This window comes from Mastigoproctus giganteus, chromosome 5, assembly GCF_048544385.1.
Source record: "Mastigoproctus giganteus isolate SK-2022 chromosome 5, ASM4854438v1, whole genome shotgun sequence".
Lineage (NCBI taxonomy): Eukaryota > Metazoa > Arthropoda > Arachnida > Uropygi > Thelyphonidae > Mastigoproctus > Mastigoproctus giganteus.
Window position 1 is genome coordinate 14,300,163 of NC_143579.1, and position 20,476 is coordinate 14,320,638.

General features: G+C 37.9%; 2 protein-coding genes across 2 annotated transcripts in view; one reads left to right on the forward strand and one right to left on the reverse strand.

The window, feature by feature from the left end:
- Positions 1-20,476, reverse strand: part of LOC150085185 (immunoglobulin domain-containing protein oig-4-like) — a 302,327-nt gene that overhangs the window by 126,536 nt on the left and 155,315 nt on the right. The window lies entirely within an intron of this gene.
- LOC150085186 (neprilysin-4-like) overlaps positions 11,479-20,476 on the forward strand; it is a 93,293-nt gene continuing 84,295 nt past the window's right edge. The window contains exon 1 of the mRNA XM_090373919.1: positions 11,479-11,579. The gene's annotated coding sequence lies outside the window, so the exon portion shown is untranslated. The remainder of the gene's footprint in view (positions 11,580-20,476) is intronic.

Consider the following 20,476-nt stretch of genomic DNA (forward strand, 5'->3'; position numbering starts at 1 on the left):
GGTCAGAAGAATTTGAACTTAGAGCCTGGAAGATGACCCACGATGGGAAGACCTGCAACGACCATTACTTCAGAAGTTGTTGACAGTGCGCATGATCTGCTGATCAGTGATCGAGGAGTGACAATACACTGCTAATGTCTTGGGCATCTCATCTAAAGGAGTGTACAGCATAATAACGGAGGTTCTTAATATTCAAAAGGTGTCAGCACTATAGGTTCCAAAGTTGTTTACTACAGATCAAAAACGTACAACAGTTGTCAAGTGAATATTTGCATTGTTTATAAGCAGATCCAAAAAATTTCCTTGGAAAGTTTGCGACCATGGATGAAACATGGTTAGTCACTTTCAGCCAGAGACAAAGGAGCTGTGAAACAGTAGAAACAGCTGTTCTACCCTTCCAAAGAAGTCACGTCGTTTACTTCTGCTGGCAAGGTAATGGCATTGTTTTTTGGATGTAGATGGAGTGTTGCTAGTGGATTACCTTCAGAAAGGCCAGACAGTGTCGCAGGGCATATTACGCAGACCTTGTGAAGCGTTTTCGCAAAAAAAAATTAAAGACAAACGCCGAGAGAAACTGAACAAAGGAGTCTTCTTCCACCAGGACAACGTGCCTACTCCTAAGTCTAGCATTGCCATGGCTTCACTGCATGAGTACGGCGTTTAAATATTGGAACATCCCCCATATAGACCAGATATAGCACCACCGGACTTTCATCTATTTCTTAATTTTTATCGGTCTTTTTCACAACGTGGCCGTGTTAGTCGGTCTCAGGAGAGGGTAGCGTAGTCTTTTCTCTGAAAATTTGTGTCTTTCGCCCAGAAAAAGAAAATGAACCTAAAAACACATGCAATTTACAGACAATTTACACGGAGCAACATGACCTTTGTCGCCAATGCTCCTAAAAACCCAATAACAATTTCTGAATTTGAAAAATACCTGGCTGGCAACCATTTTTTCCACCGACAGGGATATCTTTGATGCAGTGCATGCATTCCTGAAGGCTCAAGAGAAACGTTTCTTTGCAGCTGGAATCAACGCATTGCAGTGCAGATGGTAAAAGGGTATTCACTCCAAAGGGGAAAATATCTTGAACAGTAACATTTTACCAGACTTCTCAAGTGAACCCTTTATACCCAGGCGACTAACTTACAGACAAATACATTGTCCATAGTTCTGCCTAAGTTGTTAATATATTTTTAAATCGGTTATACATTTAAAAAAAAATCTGAGACTGCCAGGATAGATGCGCAAATCTCTACCCCCAACAGACTTAACAAAAGAAAAAAGATAGAAGACGGTTATCGAAAACAAATTTGTTCAGGTTTATTTGCTCGGCTACAGCATCAGTAATCTATACCAGAGCATTGACAATCCTGTCTTGCAAAAAAAAGCTAAAAAAAAAAATCCATAAAAATTTTAAACTGTCTTGCCTTTCGGCAATTCAGCAATTCCAGCTGGTAGCGCCAACAAAACAGTCAAATAAAAAGGTATTAATCCAACCATGCGGAAAATGTGCCAACAGAAGAATATACCTATAATCAGTCCAAATATATCCGACCTCTTTCAAGTTGCTCGACAGTGTTTTAGAGCTACTAACTTTTTAGAAATACTCAAATTCAAATTTACAAGTATATCGCTCCAAAGATGTTTTAATTAAATTTTTTTTTTTTTTTTTTTGGATTCTTTGTATGTTGTCACGCTGCTGAACGGAGCGCGCCCGAAGGTACTATGAAATATTTTAGTTTTTTTTTGTTTAGTTAAACAAAGTGACAATAATTTGTTTAATAGTCAGAATAAAAAAATATTTTAGCATTAGTTGAGGCATGTGATGCAAGAAAGCAAGTTTATACAGCATCAGTCAAAAAAAAAAACCCAACCGTTCCCAATTCACCCGTCCAGTCACTCCAAACGTTTGTATAGTAGAGCCTTAGATTTATTTAAGCTATCAACTTCCACAACAACAGGTGGAAGTCTGTTCAAGCAATCAACTACCCGCTGGCTAAAGGCAAACTTCCGCACATCTATTCTACAACTGTCTTTCCTCAATTTCACTTTATGTCTCCTCAGGTTCGTAATCTGAGCAAGCGGAAGAATTCCATCAGCACTGTGCCTGCTCAAACCATTCAAGGCTTTATACACCTCAATCGGATCACATTGCAGGCGTCTAGTCTCCAGACGCTTCAACTTGCAGAATGTAAGAGTTAAACTTGAAAACATTCATTCGCATATATACTCGTGAGTAGCATAGTTGGTGTGACCCCTGTCTTCCTCACAGTGGGTGGAAAAGACCTAAGTTCGAATCCCGTCAAAGATGCGAGGAATTTTTGTGGGTCTTTTACACAACGGGGCTAAATTAGTTGGTCTCAGGCGAAGAGAGCATGGTTTTTCTCCCATAAAGATTTTTCGTCCTGCAAAATCGCAATTCGACCACAGAACAGGCGTAATTTACAAACATTTTATATACGGCGCAATAGGGCCTATATTACCGATGTAATTGAAAACTCTATTACATGTGCGCTGTTTTGTTTTTTTTTTCTCACACAATGCATTTTCCAAGTTCACAACGAGTTGTCTCGGTATTTTACTGCTTCAATTAAAATTGTGCTTGTAATTAAAGGTATTTGCGGAGTATGAGTAATTTGCAAAGTTTCTGGCCTTCCACAGTAGAATGAAGCAATCTGAAACTGAATCAACTTTATTCAAAATGATCATCTCTAAGGACTATACACTCGATGCAGCGCTCATCGGACTTTCACATATTTCCTAATTTGAAAAAAAATATCTGGCTGGTAACCAATTTCCTACCGACCGTGACGCCACTGCTGCAATAGATCCTTTCCTGGAGACCCAAGAGAAACTTTCTTCGCAGCTGGAATCAAGGCAGTGCAGCTTAGGTGGCAAAAGTGTATTGACTCCAAAGGGGACTATGTTGAAAAGTAATATGTTACCAGACTCCTTAAATAAATCCTTCTTAATCAGGCCACTAACTTTTCAACCTCCCTATTTCTTTATTTAATATAATTTGAAATATTCCATTGGTTCCTTGTGTCTTTTTTGTTTTTAAGCTGATAATTTCTCTTCAGTTTTCAGTGACTGAATCATAAAATTAGTCCAGTTCAGTCTTTATTAATTAGATAGGCTACTGGTCCTCTAACATTTAAAAAGTTTTTTTTTAATATTATAAATACTTTTAAGATTGACTGTTGAACAGGTCAGTGCCTTTGCACCATGTTTCGTTCGTAGTGAACTGTCCAAGTCGATGATTGGCATCGTTTTAATTGTATCTCATATTGTGAATACTTTCACAACGAGTGGCCGAAGTATTGCACTGCTCTGCCACTCGTTGTGAAGGTATTCACAATATGAGATACAATTAAAACGATGCCAATTATCGGCTTGAACAGTTCACTACGAACAAAACATGGTGCAAAGGCAATGACCCTTTCAATAGTGAATCTTAAGTGTAGTTCCATGCTCCATAAGCGCCTTAGTAAATACTTTTAATATAATAACTATATGAATTATAATGAACATTTTATAATACATGTTGAAATATTTTAAATTAAATTATTAAATTAAGCATATATATATATATCTTTTAAATATTTTTATCAGTGACATAATTTCCTTGCTGCATATTTTGCAATATAAAAAAGATTATTATTAATATTTTGTAAGAGAGGTTTTTGTTGTTACGATTTATATCAGAAGGACGGCTTGACAATATTCACTGTTCAAACAACGTTTAGAAAGTGGCCATCAAAAAGCTGGAATCATCAAAACTACATTTACCATCGATCTGCACCTTCATTTTCATTCTTTGATGGACTACTTTCGTCACAGTCAAAGTTTGAATAAACGACTTCAAATACAGAAACTTTTATTTTTGAATTATCAGCATTGATCCTTAAGAAGAAATAATTCCAGGCTCATCGTATTTTCTAAATAAACAAATCAGCCTGTGCAGGACAGAATGGAAACTTATGCTGTTTTTTAATATTAAAATTTTGAAAAACTTCAGCAACATCTGGTACACTTACAGTGTCACATTTACTCTAACTTTGAAGTATTCGTAATAAGAACGAAATATGCTAGCTCTTTAATGTCTTGTAAAAGACTTTGGTCTTTTAAAAAGCCATTATTCTCTTCTTTTGATAGCTATTGTAAAATGTAAACTTCCCCCTTTTTTGTTTTTACGTTAAACTGAATCGCGGTTTGTAAACGGCGCCACAAATGTTTGGTTTTGTGTGGAATCTGCTGCTGTTAATTAACATAAATTCTTTCCCTGTGATGCATTTTGTGTATTATGTTCGATATTTCTAAGCATTTTAAACATAAATTACGTCACAAGTTTATGAATATTAATTTCAAGACTATAATGGGAATTGAAACTTCAGTGAAGGTTGGTTTTAAACAGGCACCATAAACAGTTATATCAATCGCTTGATTTCGATATCAATTACTTTTTTTCGATTAATCGAAAAATTAACGTAAGTACCACAATTTTTAATTCTTAAAAAATTTACCTTACTAATTAAGAGGTTTAAATAAATAATTTAACTAAGTTAAATCAATAAGTTAAATTTTATACTATGCGTTTTAAATTATAATTAACTGATGCTTGTGTAATAGGATCTAGAAAAGTTGGGCAGATGGGCTGAGAAGTGGTAACTGAAGTTTAACATTGACAAATGCAAAGTACTGCATATGGGTAGAAGTAACCCGAGAGGAACGTACCAACTGTGTGGTACGTTTCTCTAGGTGGTAGAGAATGAAACGATCTGGGGGTAATTATGCAGTCAGATATGAAGTTTTCTGAGTAGTGCAGACAGGCTGCCGGAGCAGGTCAATGATTTTGACAGTAAGGAAAAGGAGGTGATTATCCCTTTGTACAAGGCCACGTCTTGAGTAATGCGTACAGGTCTGGATGCCCCATTTTAGGAAGGATGTAGAGTTGCTAGAACGAGTACAGAGAAGGGCAACAAAATTGATGAGGAGAATGAAGGGGGTCCTCTTACCAAGAAAGGCTTAAGTTCTACAAATTTCAGCGTCTGGAGACTAGGCACTTGCGAGGTGATCTGATTGAAGTGTGTAAGGCCTTGAATGGATTGAGCAGGCTCAACCCCCCTGGTTCGCTCTTGAGTTGGGATTGTATGACTCCAGAGATATGATTTGTTGTTTTTTCTTCTTTAGTTTCACGTTTATTGCCTATATTATAATTAAACAAATTATGACATTGGGATGCTGCTACATGATTGAAGGTGAAGTACGAAGAATTTTAGTAGAAGAGTTATATGGTAACAGTAGTTATGATGTAAGTCTTCTACCAAATGTATAGTGATTCTGAGGTAGTGTGAATATTGAAGAGGAAGAAGGAAGGAGTGGCGAGAACGTTGTAATTATAGATGACTGTGAAAATGTAAAATTATAACATTATAATATACAAGTATCATATATATCATTTTTAAGTCCTACGTTTTGCTCCCCTGGTTTTGATGCTCCCTCTATGTCCATCCACCCATCTGTCATCTGTTCTTCCGCTTGTAAGAACTCGACATCCAGTGGACGAAATTTCGTAAAATTTTATATTTAGCTCTTTTAGAAAACGTTTTCGAGCCATCCCAGATTTCATTAAAATCGGATAATAAGAAATCCAATTTCTCACTCTTTTTTTTATACATATCGCAGGCCACTTTATTACATACACCAACCCTTTTCCTGAAATGGAGTACCCCTTCAGTAATAGCATCAGGTATAGCATCAGATATTTTGGAATATAAAGCTGATGGGTAAGGCAAAAATCTTCTTACCTTGCCATTTTATTAGGTATTACTCTGTATTTAATAAAATGGCCATTCAGTGTATTTGCAGCTGATGCACTACATGTTTTGCCATGCGCTCATTGGAGAAATGTATGGTCAAAATGGCGGATGCACTGAAAAGAAATTTCTCCATTCCAGTATACGAAGTTATTATTCTTTGTTATCAGTTTACTAAATATATAAATTAATATTACTAATTATTATTAGTTGGTTATTATGTTAATCGCAGCAGAAACAATTGAGGGATAATATTCCAAGAAACTTGGAATATTATCCGTCAATTGTTATTAAAACCGGGAGGAACTAACAGAAAATCAAAGAAATGTTACAAATCAGTTTTTATTAAAAATCCAGGAGGAATTAAGGAAAACATTACAAAAGAGGAATGAATATTGCATTGGAAGGTATATGCAGCGACGTGAAAACTATTACTTTTATATGTCATTAGTAATCAATTACTAATTAATTGGTAATAAGATAATTATTTACCTTTCGCTTCTGTTAATCCCACAAAAAGTCAATCAATTTAAGAAATGAAAACAAACGCGCCCGAAATGTAACGCATTGCCTGTGTTACCTAACTTATTTCAGAAATTCATTAAGTCTATTTTCAAAGGTAGTTTCATAATTGCTGACTTTTTTTTTTATCCCCCTAAGAAGTTATGGACGTTTGTGAAACTAATCTGTGCTTTTTTCAGATGTGCCCTATTTAAGTGGTTACCGTGATCTATTTTCAGTTCTTTACAGTTATGTTCTTCCTGTAAATAATGTTTTTGATTGTTTTGTGATATCACAAAAATCCCCCCTTCCATGGTACCAACTATTACGTTCTAAAAAGAATAGAAATAAGTAAAAAATATTTTTTTTTCTGCAGTGTAGATACTTGGTATCACTCCGGGAAAGCAAAATGTTAAAAGGGTTTCTTAGATAAAAAAAAAAAGTGTACATTCTTTCATATTAAACAAACAAAAGCTGACTTTAAAAACTCTCTCAGTGTATAATTTATTATTTTGTTGCATCAATATTCATATTTTTTGTCAAAATCTTGTCTGTTCAACTCTTTTTCAAACTCAGTCTATCGATTTCGTTGTCTAAAACTGATAACTCGATCGTGACTGCATCCCATCAGTTTCCTCACTTAGTAGGGACGCAAAATGCCCACAGAATTTATTCTTCCTTTAGGATGGAGAAATGAAAGCAATAACTTCTGGAAGAACTTGTGACTTGAAGGAATTCTTCGGTGTTATTTGATTTATACGCGCAGGAATATTAAATAAATACGAGAGGAGATCAGATCAACACGATAACTTCGAAATTATATCACCAGGCGCCTGTTCTTTACTCATAGTAATTTCCTTTCAATGTTATCAGAGGTCAGCGTTGGATGATTGTTTATGGGGATACTTTTTACTCGCAGCTGAGTTAGCCTGTCTGATGTGCCGGTTCGTAAATTTTCGCGATGTTTCTCACTGTAAAAACCAAGCAGCCTTAGAACACATCCGGTTTGTCGACATAATACATGATCGAGATCGCCATAGATGACTCTTAGACTGTGGTCAGTCTGCAATCTCAATAATTAATTTCCATTTGAAAGTGAATGTTAAGCTAGATTGTATCATTTGTTGGTTGACTGGACCTCTTTTTAACTTCAGTTAACATCATAAATATACACTCGGTGATCATTGAATTATGACCATTTTTTCTAATACCGTGTTGGGCCACCGTTCGCACGAATAACAGTCGCTCTTCCTGGACATCGACTCCACTAGATATCTGAAGATTTCTAGGGATCAGCAACCATGTTGCCTATAAGGCAACATGGTTGCTGATCACACAGTGTCAGAATAGATGACGGTTGCTTGTCCATACGCCTCATTTCTCATTACAGAACATCCCACAGGTGTTCAATTGGATTGAGGTCAGCAGAATTTGGTGCCCAATCGAGGTGGATAATATCTTCACTGTGTTCTTGGAACCATTCGTGCACAGTGCGGGCCCGATGACAAGGCGTAATATCGTCTTGGAAGATCCCGTTTCTGTCCGGTAAAAATTACATGGCGGGGTGCACATAGTCTCCTAAGAGCTGCCTGTAGACCTCACCAGTGAAATGTGCACTTTTGCTCCTATTGCTCTCCTGGCTAATTTAGGTAAACTACTAGAAAGGTTGATGGCTTACCATCATACGTAGGTCTTATACTCTCAAGATTTAATGTCACATAATCACTCAGTACGGTTTCTGTGCAGGCCCTTTTTGTGAAGATACCCTAGTGGATTTCGTATTTCACATAGAAAGTTCTTCTACCAAATACATTCTTGCAATTTACATCGACTTTGAGGTTTTCGGCTACTTGTGGTGGTCGAGCGCCGTTTAATGTCTACTTTTGCTAATTGCCCTCGGTAGCTCCATCTTTTGTTTGAGTTACTTTACTAAGCGCTATGTTCTTGTTAAATCCAAATATAATCAAGTCACTAGAAGGATCTCTCGAGGGTGTACTCAGGGATCTACACTGGGCTTCCTATTTGGAAATTGGTATTACAAGAATGGATTTCTATAACCTTTGAACAAACGAAAATAATAGCATACACAGATAACCTTACCATCTTGATCAATGGTCAATCCAGGGCTGCTCTAGAAACAACTGCTAATCTTGTACTGGACAACCTATATTCATGGATTTTAGTAAATAAATTAACTATAAGCGCATCAAAGACAAAAATTATGGTGTTTGGATCCAAACTGAATATACATTGCCCTTATCAAGTTAAAATAAATAACATACATCTTCCATGGTATCTGAAACAACTTTCAGGAACAACTGTTAAATCTCAACTTAATTTCATTTTTCATTTAAAAAGTATTAGAGCCAAAATTATAATTTTTTTCAGGAGCAATTGTTGGTCTCAAACGGCGCTTTATACCCATGGACTAAATGAAAACTGGTATTATGTTCTTCACGTTTGTCCTCTGTATGATGATTTAAGAGATCGGTTACGATGTTCCGTTAGCTCCCTTACTCCTGGTCAAGAATCCTTGCTAGTAGAGAATGAAATGGCTTTCAAAGTATTGCAATCATTTGTTAATAATGTCTTTACAAGGAGCAGATAGTAGGATTGCCCTACCTTCTCGTGGACGAGTACCTGGAAGTGGCCGTCTAGGTGATTGCTGTTTCCAGGTAGCCAAATGGCCAGAAGAATTCAACATACACAAATCACAGAAACATCACACAACTCACATATCTGGCCTTTTCTACACGGTGTTCTGCATTGAACTTTTTGTACAGAGTTCATCACAGTGACACGTGGAGGAGTTGAACTAACATTCCAGATGCCGTCCTAACAAAATATACATACATACAAAAAAAAAAAAAAACAGATAATCAGATCAAGAGTGTTACTCCCTCTGGTTGCCTCTCGAACATTCTTCTATAGAAAATAATCATCCAATAAATCCACAACACTCTTGCTGGTGTGCAAGTGACCTTCACAAGTACTAGTCAATATCTGGGAAGTTAAAATCCCCCATCATAAGATATTTTTATTTACTGGCCCACTCTTTTTCTCTGTACAGTTGTTTGTGTGCTCATCAGAGTCATAAGGCCTATAACACACTCTTATCCTCATAATTGCTTTCCTAGTGCTTATGTCACACCAAACTGACTCGACATTGCACTGTCCACCCATGTTAACTCGATGTACTGCCTTAGATTTTGTTTCTTAACTAACAACATAACCCCACCTCCCTTCCTATCCTGTATATCTTTTCTGTGTACATTTAATCCCCAAATTCGAATTCAGCATTCCTTATATCTGTGTGACACCACCTCTCTGACATCCCAACAATATCCAGTCTAAACGTTTATCCAGTTCTTCCTTGAATTTATTTAAACTATCAACTTCCACAACGACAGATGGAAGTTTGTTCCAGCAATCATCTACCCGCTGGCTAAAGGCAGCGGGTAGATGCACACCTATTCTACACACCTATTCTACAACTGCACACCTATTCTACAACTGTCTCTCCCCAATTTGAATTTATGCTCCCTTGGTTCGTAATCCGAGCAAGAGGAAGAATTCCATCAGAATTGAGCCTGCTCAATCAATTCAAGGGCTTATATATCTTAATCAGATCACCCCGCAGGTGCCTAGTCTCCAGGCGCTGCAATTTGCAGGACTTCAGCCTTTCTAGGAAGTGTACCTCTTCATTCCCCTCACCTTCTTGCCCGTCTCTGTACTCGTTCCAGCAACTCTACATCCTTCTTAAAATGAGGCCTCCAGACCTGTACGCAGTACTCAAGGCATGGCTTTATACAAAGGGATAATCACCTCCTTATCCCTACTAGCAAAATTTCTGTATATCATTAACAACACCCCAAGATCTGCCCCGGAAGCCTGTCTGCGCTGTTCAGAACACTTCCTATATGACTGCATAATTTCCCCCAGGTCTTTTTCATTCTCTTCCACCCTAAGTGTAGTACTGCACAGTTGGTACGTTCCTCTAGGGTTACTTCTACCCATATGCAGTACTTTGCATTTGCTAATATTAAACTTTAGTTGCCACTTCTCAGCCCATCTTCCCAGTTTTTCTAGATTCTAGCATTTCATCCCCATTATTAAAAGCTAAAAAGAAAAAAAAAAAAAAACATGCGAATTTATTTTATACCAGCAACATGAATTCTGATCTTTCTTGAATTATATTTTAGTTTTTCACCAACCTTAAATTAATAAAAAATTGAAATTTTTATTAATGACAGCACTCAATTTACGAAGTCTGCAGTTGGCACCTTTTTTTTTTGCCACGATATAAAATTTACAAATCTGTTCTGCATTCTGGAACTGATTATCAATCAATCCAGCGATATTAAGAAATATCCGTGTCCAATTTGATTCTTTTCCCCATATTAACCAGAGAAATGACTGTTTTTTTTTCACCTGAACTGTGCAAATGATTCGCGTAGCAATTTAGCGATTTACAGCATGTACCATGGACCGCTTAGTCTGTGGACAATTTGTGGAATCATCTGAAAGGACTCATCGATATAATAGGCCTCGTTCACCAACAAATCTGATGGAAATAAAAGTATTCTTGAACTGCATTTTCGCTAAGAGTACGCCTGTGTCTTGTTAGGTAAGTTTTCTGATATTTTGGTAGGTTGGTGTATTATAAAGGCAGATATAATAATTCACTATCCATCGTGTGTACTTTGGTCGCGTTTGAAATGAGTTCTTTATTAGTCACGAGATGATTTTCATGCCGTTTTGAAAATGCAGAAATAATCGCAGAGATTATTTCTGCATTTTTAAAAAAAAGAAATTAAAATATGTGTCGCTGTAGGAATCTGATTTCTCTCCATTTTCTGGGTCTCACCTACAGGTGCTGAAAAACTAATTGGAAGATTGCCACGCACAACTCTTCATTTCCTTAAGTCTGCGTGAAGATTGGCGCGGCGCATGGGGGGGGGGATATAGTTTCATTCCCACACAGCCAACCAAACACGGCAGACAGCTAAAATCCCGGATTTTTTTTTTGTGTTTTTTTCGGGATAAAACGCAAGTAAAACAGAATCATCGAACTGCCAGAAATAGAAAGCAAAAGAATGACAGGGGGCGCCACTCAGTGGTCAGAAAAGCAGCGAAGTCGACAAGCCTTCCTATATACTTTGAATCAGAGGTTTGATAGAGGGTGTATCGTGTCACATGCATGCCGCAGGAGGTCCTTGCCGTGAGATCTGCCGTTGCCACATTAATTTCGGGCGAAGGTGAGTAATTATTCCCTTGTCTAAGCAGTCAGACCTTCCTTCACTGGTGCCAGATGCAGCGAATGACGCATCCATGGCAACCACGAGTGGGAGACATCGCGAAGGGTAATGTCGGGGTAAGGAAGCGTGCACAAAATGGGAAAAATCGCGCACCGAACAGCAATGTCTTTGAACAGGTGGGAGCATTTACCCGCACGTGTGCTGCTTATTTTATTTTTTAACTCTTCAGTAAATGTCTGTGGATAGCTCCTCTTGTTCTGTGCTGGAAGTATCGCATCTTCTATCCTGGGAAAAGATAAAATACGTTGTTATTGTTTTATTGGACGGATTTAAGGGAACAGATTCAATACGGATTTAAGGGAACAGCAGACCCATAAATAGTGTTTATCATAATTTGCCATCAGTTGAATTTTAAGCTTAGATGGGAAAAATAAAAAGGTCACTGCTGTACACGTAAATATGCTGCCATTATGCAAATTTACTTATTTACAGATCTATAGAATCAAGGCTATCCCTAATTATATCGTAATAATTTCTTAATAGCTTCCAAAAACACTCGAAGAAATGATTATGGGATTTTTGAAAGCAGCGATATTTTAACTATTTTGTGGTAATTACAATGAAAGTTAATTCCACTTTTGGAACAACCGTTTAGTTACCAGGCTGTATGTTCATGGACAAATAGGAGAATCAGTTATTTGTAGAGAAAGGTGGGAAAGAACTTTGTCAGTTGGAGAGGTTTTACTTAAAGCCTTTAGACACAGAATATAATTTTTTCGATCCTGGATGTACATGGAATGAACTTATAGTAAGAATACCTAGATTGGTAACGGACTTGACAAATTTTAGAACTGTTGTAAATGTTGAGTTGCAAATAGTTTTGTGAGGGACCATTACTAATTGAATCTAGAAGTTCTTCGACATTAAATTTACTAATAGAGGTTGGAAGATCGTTAATGTAGATTAAAAATAAAAGGGGTACCAATTAGACGTATCTGGACAGAGTAGGAAAATGACTGTGTAGTATCATCCACAGTTACTTGGTAAATAGGTGTTCAGAGTATTAGGTCAGCAAAGGAGGATTGATTCCATAGGGAGTTTTTGCTCATGGACTGATTGCTCATGACGTTTTACACTATTGAAATAAATTTTGCTATGTCTAGAAGGAGAGCACGTTTGAGTGCCATAATCCAGATGAGCACAAATCTAGGGAAAGAGATGGCAGCATTCGATATTGTAGATCTTCTTGTAATAGAAGCAAAGCAGCGAGTGAAGTATCCAAAAGGGTGATCTCTGAAACATCTGTGATCTCATGGAATGTAGCCTTTGTTTTTAAAAACATGTACAAGTTTTGAGAGGTGTAAGGATATACGCACCAATAATGAGCTAAGTACAGGAGTTAGAACGTTGTAATATATTTGAATGAATTTCTGGAAGATCCATCTGTATGAGGTATATGCTGTCCTTGCGTGTTTGTAGCAGTAGACATTGACGAAATACACTACCCTCCAATGTATTAAGACATCTCACCCCCTAACAAGTAATGGTTAATTCCAGAGCTCACATGACAGTTTCCATCTGAGCTGGAAATGGTTGGTTCAAGGGCCATTTCCAGCTCAGATCTGAATCTAGTTGAACACTTCTATGATAATAAATGAGAGCCAGAACTTGAGGTCTTAGTTCTAGCAGAGAAGTGGCAAAAAGAAAAAAACTTGCAGAAAGTATTGCCATAGGACATTTTTATCGAATTTATTGAAATGCCCTTGTAGTTTACGTGTGGTTTACCTTTAAAGACGAGTTAAATCTGAGTTTTACATGGATAAAATAACCAGATGATGTAATTATTTAATAAATAATGTATCTTACAATGAACCAATTAATAAGTTAAATATACAATCACTGTCTAAGGTCAATTTAATCTACTCATGTCTCCTGTTGTCAATTGAGGTCGTTTAAAGATTTTTTTACAAATCTAGACTAAGCTCATCAAAGAGTTATAGTTCTACAGAGGTCATGGCCCTCCACAGCTAAAGTTAAATAAGATCTCATTCGTTTTAATAAATTGAACAATTTATTCGTTTAAATGAATATTTAAAATATGATTGGTGACTTTCACGATAAACATAATATCTGCAATTAAAGAGATGTTCTGTTGGAAACAGAGCTGTCTCTATTGGCTTCATGGTTTCAGTGGTTATTAGCTCAACCTCTTTTGTGGTTTGACTATAATTAATGACCTTGGCTAGAATTTGCTTTAACAGGCTGATGCCGTGTGTGAGTCATCTAAAAAGGAAAACTATCTAAAGTGGGAGGTTTAAAAACTTATAGAATAAAGAAACTTTTTTATGTGAAATGTTTCTTTCAATCTTTGAAAGCACTTCAAAGATTGAAAGAAACATTTCAGAAATCTTAAGAATTTTCACTCTATTGCTAAAAAGTAACCGGGTACGTGTTTTAAAGAACCTTTTATTTATGCAGTATTCAATAACATATTGGTCCATAGCAATTTCATCACTTCAAACCTAAGTTCCAGTTTGTTTTTCCCAACGGTGTTCAGTGGGATTAAGTGCTCTGGGCAGGATGAGGAAGTTTAGCAGTCCGTGTCTGCGAATCGGGTCACTAAGGGTGGTGCAGTATGATATGGTGCATTGTCATGCTGAAACAAAAAAAGGGCACTCCCCATACTGCTCTCAGTATAGGAAGATTGTAACTGCCAGAATGTCAATGTACCAAATGGCATTTATGATTCCAGGTAAATAACGTTCTTCGGGCAAGCCCATCCAAACCGTGATTTGTCACTCAATAACACAACTTTCCAGATCAATTGTGTCCTAGCCCAGTCGAAGAGCTGCAGATCTTCGTAAAACTCGATGACGCAACTCCCTACTTGTCGTCCTTGTACTAATATCAGTTTCCGTGGCCTCTCTGAACTCCTACTTGACAGTATTCGAAAAAGACTGATGGATGTATCCACCTCATCTTTGAGCGACTTCCTGTCTTCTTTCCGTTTTTCTGTAAACTACAAACGTTTACTGGCTAATAGCTCCATGACATTTCCTTGTAGTAATTACTTTAGCCACAAATTGAGTGGTAAAATGGCATTCTCTGATGAATTGCCATTGGAAGTTGCTAAGCTCAATGCCTCAATCCATCTAGTATTTCTTTGACCTGTTTATTTATAGCATGAATGCAGATGCCTCTGCAGATTCCTGACAAGGTAATGGATTGAGTTATGGTTAATTTTTTCACAAATCCTAAGAGTGTCCGGATATTTTTGGAAGTATAGTATACACTGAGTGATCACTGAATTATGACCACTCATATGAAAACTGAATGCGATCCGTTGACCACGTGACGTACGAGAGTGCGGAGTTAGCCGACCTACGTAGCATAGATAAGGTGTCAGTGGTTCAGTAGGTAGTAAAATTGCCAGCGTGATGGGTAAAAGGAAGGATTTATCGGACTTTGATAAAAGACAGATTGTGGGTGCTCGACGAGCTGGTGTCTCCATTTCCCAAACGGCTGAACCAGTGGGGTGTTCGACAGCTGCCGTAGTTAGTGTACCAGAACTGGGTCAAAATGGTCAAACAACGACCCGACGGCAAAACTGCAAAGGTCAGCGAAAGGTTGATGTTAGTTGTTATTTGGTTTTTAGGAGCATTAGTAACTAAGGCTCGAACCCCGGTCTGATCAAGAAGCGTGTGCTACGCACTGCTGCTCCTGCCCACCTGGCTACAGAGGCGCTGGTTGATGTTAGAGGTGAGCGCCGGGTCAGCCAGGCGACTCGAACAGGCGCAACACTGTTGAAGAGTTGACTACCCAATACAACATGGGCCAACCCGGAACAATATCTGACATGACCATGCGTCACACGCTCGCACGTATGGGCTATACCAGCAGACGAACCCAACGGCATCCTCTCCCAAGGTTCATCGGCGTAAAAGACTCGCCTGGTGCAAAGATCATGCGAGTTGGACATTAGAAGACTGGAAGAAGGGGTGCTGGTCGGATGAGTCACATTATTTACTCCACACTGGGGATGGTCGTGTGCGGATTTGGCGTCAACAACATGAGGCTCTTCATCCATCATGCATGGTATCAAAAGTGCAGGCCGGTGGAGGCGGTTGTATGGTGTGGGGCATGTTTCACTGGCAGGAACTTGGACCACTGGTTCATGTGGAACAACGTATCAGTGGTCTTCGCTATCGTCAACTGCTTGCTGACTATGTACACCCCGCTATGTTATACTTTTTCCGAATGGCGATGGTGTCTTCCAAGATGACAATGCGCCGAGCCATCGGGCACTTGTTGTGCAGGAATGGTTTGAGTAACAGTTCTGACTTCCAGCATATCGATTGACCTCCGAACTCCACCGATATCAATCCCATAGAGCCCTTGTGAGACACAATGGAAAGGCATATCAGGCGTCTGAATACACCAATCATTTCCATACCTGCATTGCTGACCACATTACACACAGCTTGGTTGGCCATACCTCCCGAACGCTTCCGACATCTTGTTGAATCAATTTCCAGTCGGATAGCTGCTGTACTGAGGGAAAAAGGAGGACCTACGAAGTATTGAGTAGGTGGTCATAATTCAGTGATCACTCAGTGTATACAGTTTTCTTAAAATTTCTATTAGGCTTTAAATTTGTCAGATTGTACACTTACCGCTATCAGTTCTCCAGAGCTCTATTACAAATAGGCAGCACTTTCTGGAAGATGGTACCCTATCTGTAATAGGGTACCATCTTCCAGATGGTATCCTATTTGGGATACCAAACTTGGTTTTGCGAACGCTAGATTGTTATATTTGGCAGTATTTATAACCAATTTATTTTAATTTTTTAAAATTTGCCTTTACTGTTATATTACAGAATTTTATATCCCGAGCATACATACATACATTAGTGATTTAATGGTGGTTTTTGAAAATTCATAAAGCAAACTTGTTATGTAATAAGGGCCCAGGGAGGATCCTTAGGGAAATCACCGTGTTCAGATTTTAAAAAATATATATTGAGAAAGTAACGCGGTTACTTTATTGATAAAATAATTAATTTCAGATCCCCTTGGCGAAAGCCATCTTGTTAAGGAAAAAATGTCCTTGAAATTATAAGTAAACTTGCTGTTCAAATGTTCTAAAACAGAACAGTGCAAACTGTATTTTTATTGTTAAGTTTCAAGATGTTAAGATTATTACTAAATATGATACCACTCTTATACCACGCGAAATTAATAATATAGTTATACTGTAACGAACCAATTTGATTTATTGGCTCGTTACAATATAACAGATTTCTGAGGCTGTTCAATAAAGAATGATCATAATATTTCATGGACAACCGTTCTGCTTGCTATTTCTAGCCGACCTGCGGAATTTAAGACCAAAACAAGCTACATCACATAGCAAAATCGCGCAGTTGATGCGTGTGCACGGTGTAATCTTGATTGCTATGCCGCTCTCAAATTTTGTTTCCATCCCAAGAAAACATCAGATGAAGCGTATGAAATGTTAACAGAGGCTTATGGTGAATTTTCGCTTCCATATAACACAGCTCGCAGGTGGATTACAATGTCTAAAGATGGATGTGATTCAATCACAAAAGTCGGCGGTCCTGGAGCTCCAACCACTTCTCTCACCACAGAAACCATAAACACTGCTTCTGTAATCGTGAGAGAAGATCGTTGTATATTGTAAAAGGAAAAGGATAAAGATTGCACGGCTAGGGTGCCGCACAAAGATGAGTACCATATTGGCATGGGTCATCTGAAGAGGACAGTTCTACCTGTCCCACGACAAGGTATACAGGTGGAGGTCTACCCTGTGTGGATTAGATGATTATATAGTCAAGTCCATGTAGATCGTCGAGTTTTGGTATTAATCTTCAGATTGAGCTGGAATCAAGTTGGCCTGTATTCTCTCGTTGTTCCTGCTTTTGGTGAACACTTCCTACGTGAACTCAGAAAACGTGATGAAACTGTCCTAATTAGCGAGGAAAAGTGTTCTTGTCCAAATGGAAGCCCTCTCATGGATGTAGTAAGACGCGCTTGAAGTCTTCGAATTTTGGGTTGAGGTTCTGAACACGACGGACGAGAAGTGACTTCATCATTTCGACCCAAAGAGTAAGCAACAAAGCTCTGTTTGGAGTCTAGGTCATTGCCAACACCGAAAAAAAACAAAAGTTGTGGCTTCTGCAGGAAATGCTACAGAACTGTATAGAACTGCACTTTTCGGGATCATATTCGTCGCAAATAACCACATCTGCATGCAGGGTGGGTGGGTGGATGGATGCCGCATCACGACAATGAGGGACGTTGCTCATACTTCATTGAGTACTTAGCCAGGATTAATGTCAAATGTGTTCCTCATCCGCCCTACAGCCCTGACCTTGCACCATGCGATTTTTGTTATTGTCAAAGTTAAAGAAGGAGCTGGCGAGGAAAACTTTTCCAGTCGTCAGAAGTTGTAAAGACATCGGTGGCGATTCTGAAACGCATGTCATTTGAAGAATAGCAGAAACGTTGGAGTAAGTGCGTTTCATCAAACGAGGACTTCTTCGAAGAGGACCATCAATATATGGATGATTAATAAAGGTATGTTGTGAAAAAAAATTGTGATCATTCTTAATTGAACAGCTCCCTTATGTTGCGATTTTTATGGTCGGAGTGTTAACATGTCTTGTGTTAAAGTTACTGATGCCATTGTAAAAGGCACGAGTTCCTCTGTCCTGTTTGCTTGTGATGGAATTAATTGTAAGGAGATTAAAGTCTTTGAAGATTAGCATACGAATCATTACAGAGACATAGAAAGATTAAAACGGATTAAAATGAATCCTTTGTTGCATCCGGCTCCCTTTAAGTGAGACAAAAAAGAGAATTATACTTAATTAGCTTTTGTAATCTTTCTTGAGATCTTTCTAATCTCTACAATTATGTTGAAAACTTTTAAGTATTTTGTGAGATTATCTTTCTTTGGAGGTTATTAGAGGTTCTCTATTTACTTCTTCATGAGTAAAGATAGAGGTAAAATACCGCCTTTGCTTACGAAGATTTTGTCTTTGCAAGAAAGAAATATTTCTAGCGCAGCAGTACACGTTGGTACACATACAACGTTGTGTAGTTTGAGAAAAGTCGCTAATGGCAATTTTGTTTACAGCTTTAGGGACGTTTTTTTAATTTCCATTTTGCAGTTCGACGAAATTCAAGCGAATGGAGTTCTAATTTTATAAATAGGTTCACTAGAACTCGAAGTATTGTACCGGTCACGAAAAATGCATCACTCCCTCTAATCACACTACTAGTGAGTACTCGGCACAGACTAGTGGTGGGAGCGTGAAAGCCGCGGATGACGTCACTTTCGCGACTCATTTTTCTTGATCAATCAGATTTACTCGGTTGAGGTGCCCACTCAAAAAATGTCTTAGAGTTGATACGGTATATCAACTGCTCAAACATTTTTTGAGGATAACGACTGTATTTTTAGAGTATTTAAAAATGCATGAGAACACCATACACGCATTTTGTACGCGATTTGTAGATATGGAAGGAACTTTTATGGGATTTTTGACAATTAGTCTTGGGCAGCAGCTGCATGGTATTTTCCCCTGGAAACTCTGGTTTTTAGGCCCGTGAGCATATTTATATGCATTAATACTTATTGTCTTCACCATGTCCGTCTATCCGTCCGCATGTGCAAATTGACATCCAGGGACGGACTTTCTAAAGCTAAGCGAAAAATAAAAAAAGTGCCGGGTTTCTGTTTGTCCTATTAACAATAACTGAGCAACGCTGAAAATGAACTGACTCCTACAACTGTGAGGAGAGTCTTTGAACTTTCTAAGCATTAAGCCGCCTCCCCATTGATATATTTGCAAATTATTGGTTATTCAGAAAACGGGAACAATTTTTCACTGAAATGACTTTTGGAATAAAGTGTTCTGCCTTCGAAACACACCATGGAAGCACAAAACCAAGGGCAAATTCCATTTTTCTCGCACAGTACTTTATAAAGCGAGCCATCGTTAAAAGGAGCAAGAATCTCCTCTTTTTTTATTTAGCTTCTCTCCTCAGCGCCATTTCTTATCTTTAAGTTTTGCATTATAGTTTGGAATGCACGAGGTACGCATCGCCTGGTCATTTTTTTTTTTTTTCCGTCCCTTACTAAGCGTTGTTTATAAGCGAATTTGATATTAAAGTTCCCAAAACTTTCCTGTTTTGCCTGTGGAGTTATCTTCACAGTAAAATGGAAAGCGTTCTAGAAATTTAATATTAAGCTCGCTATAAACTGGCAGTAAAGATTCCAGCAGAGGTTTCATCCTCCATGCCCTTTTAAAGGAGAAGAAAAATGAATTTCGCATTATCTCTCTGCATCCATAATGCGATGCGAAAACAGCTATTTTGATCGCTGCTGTTTCCTCCAGTGCACGCTCTTTCGCATTACCATCTTTGATAAAAGAAGTGGCGCTTTGCACAAAGTGCTTATTGCAATTAGATTTTATAACAGATTAATGAAATTGCCTCGTTATTCGGTCATACTCATTTTGGCATGATAAAATAAAATCGTTTATCATGGTAATGAGTCCCTTGTATATTAAAATACCGAACTCATAATGGATTTATAAGAACAGTTAATTACAATGAACAACAAAATGAATTATTTATTTTTCGCTCATTTAAATGGAAATATGTAATTCTCATAGAGTTGAATTTTGGGAATTTAAAATTGAGCTTAAAAATTTTGTTTTACTGAAAATTGTCGTTTCTACAGAATGATTCAAAACAAAAACGAATGAATTAATTTCTTTCATTTTGGAATCCATAAGCAATCCTTGCAAAACCCCATCGATTGCAAACACTGTATGAAGAATAGTAGTATAAGGTTACACTTATCAC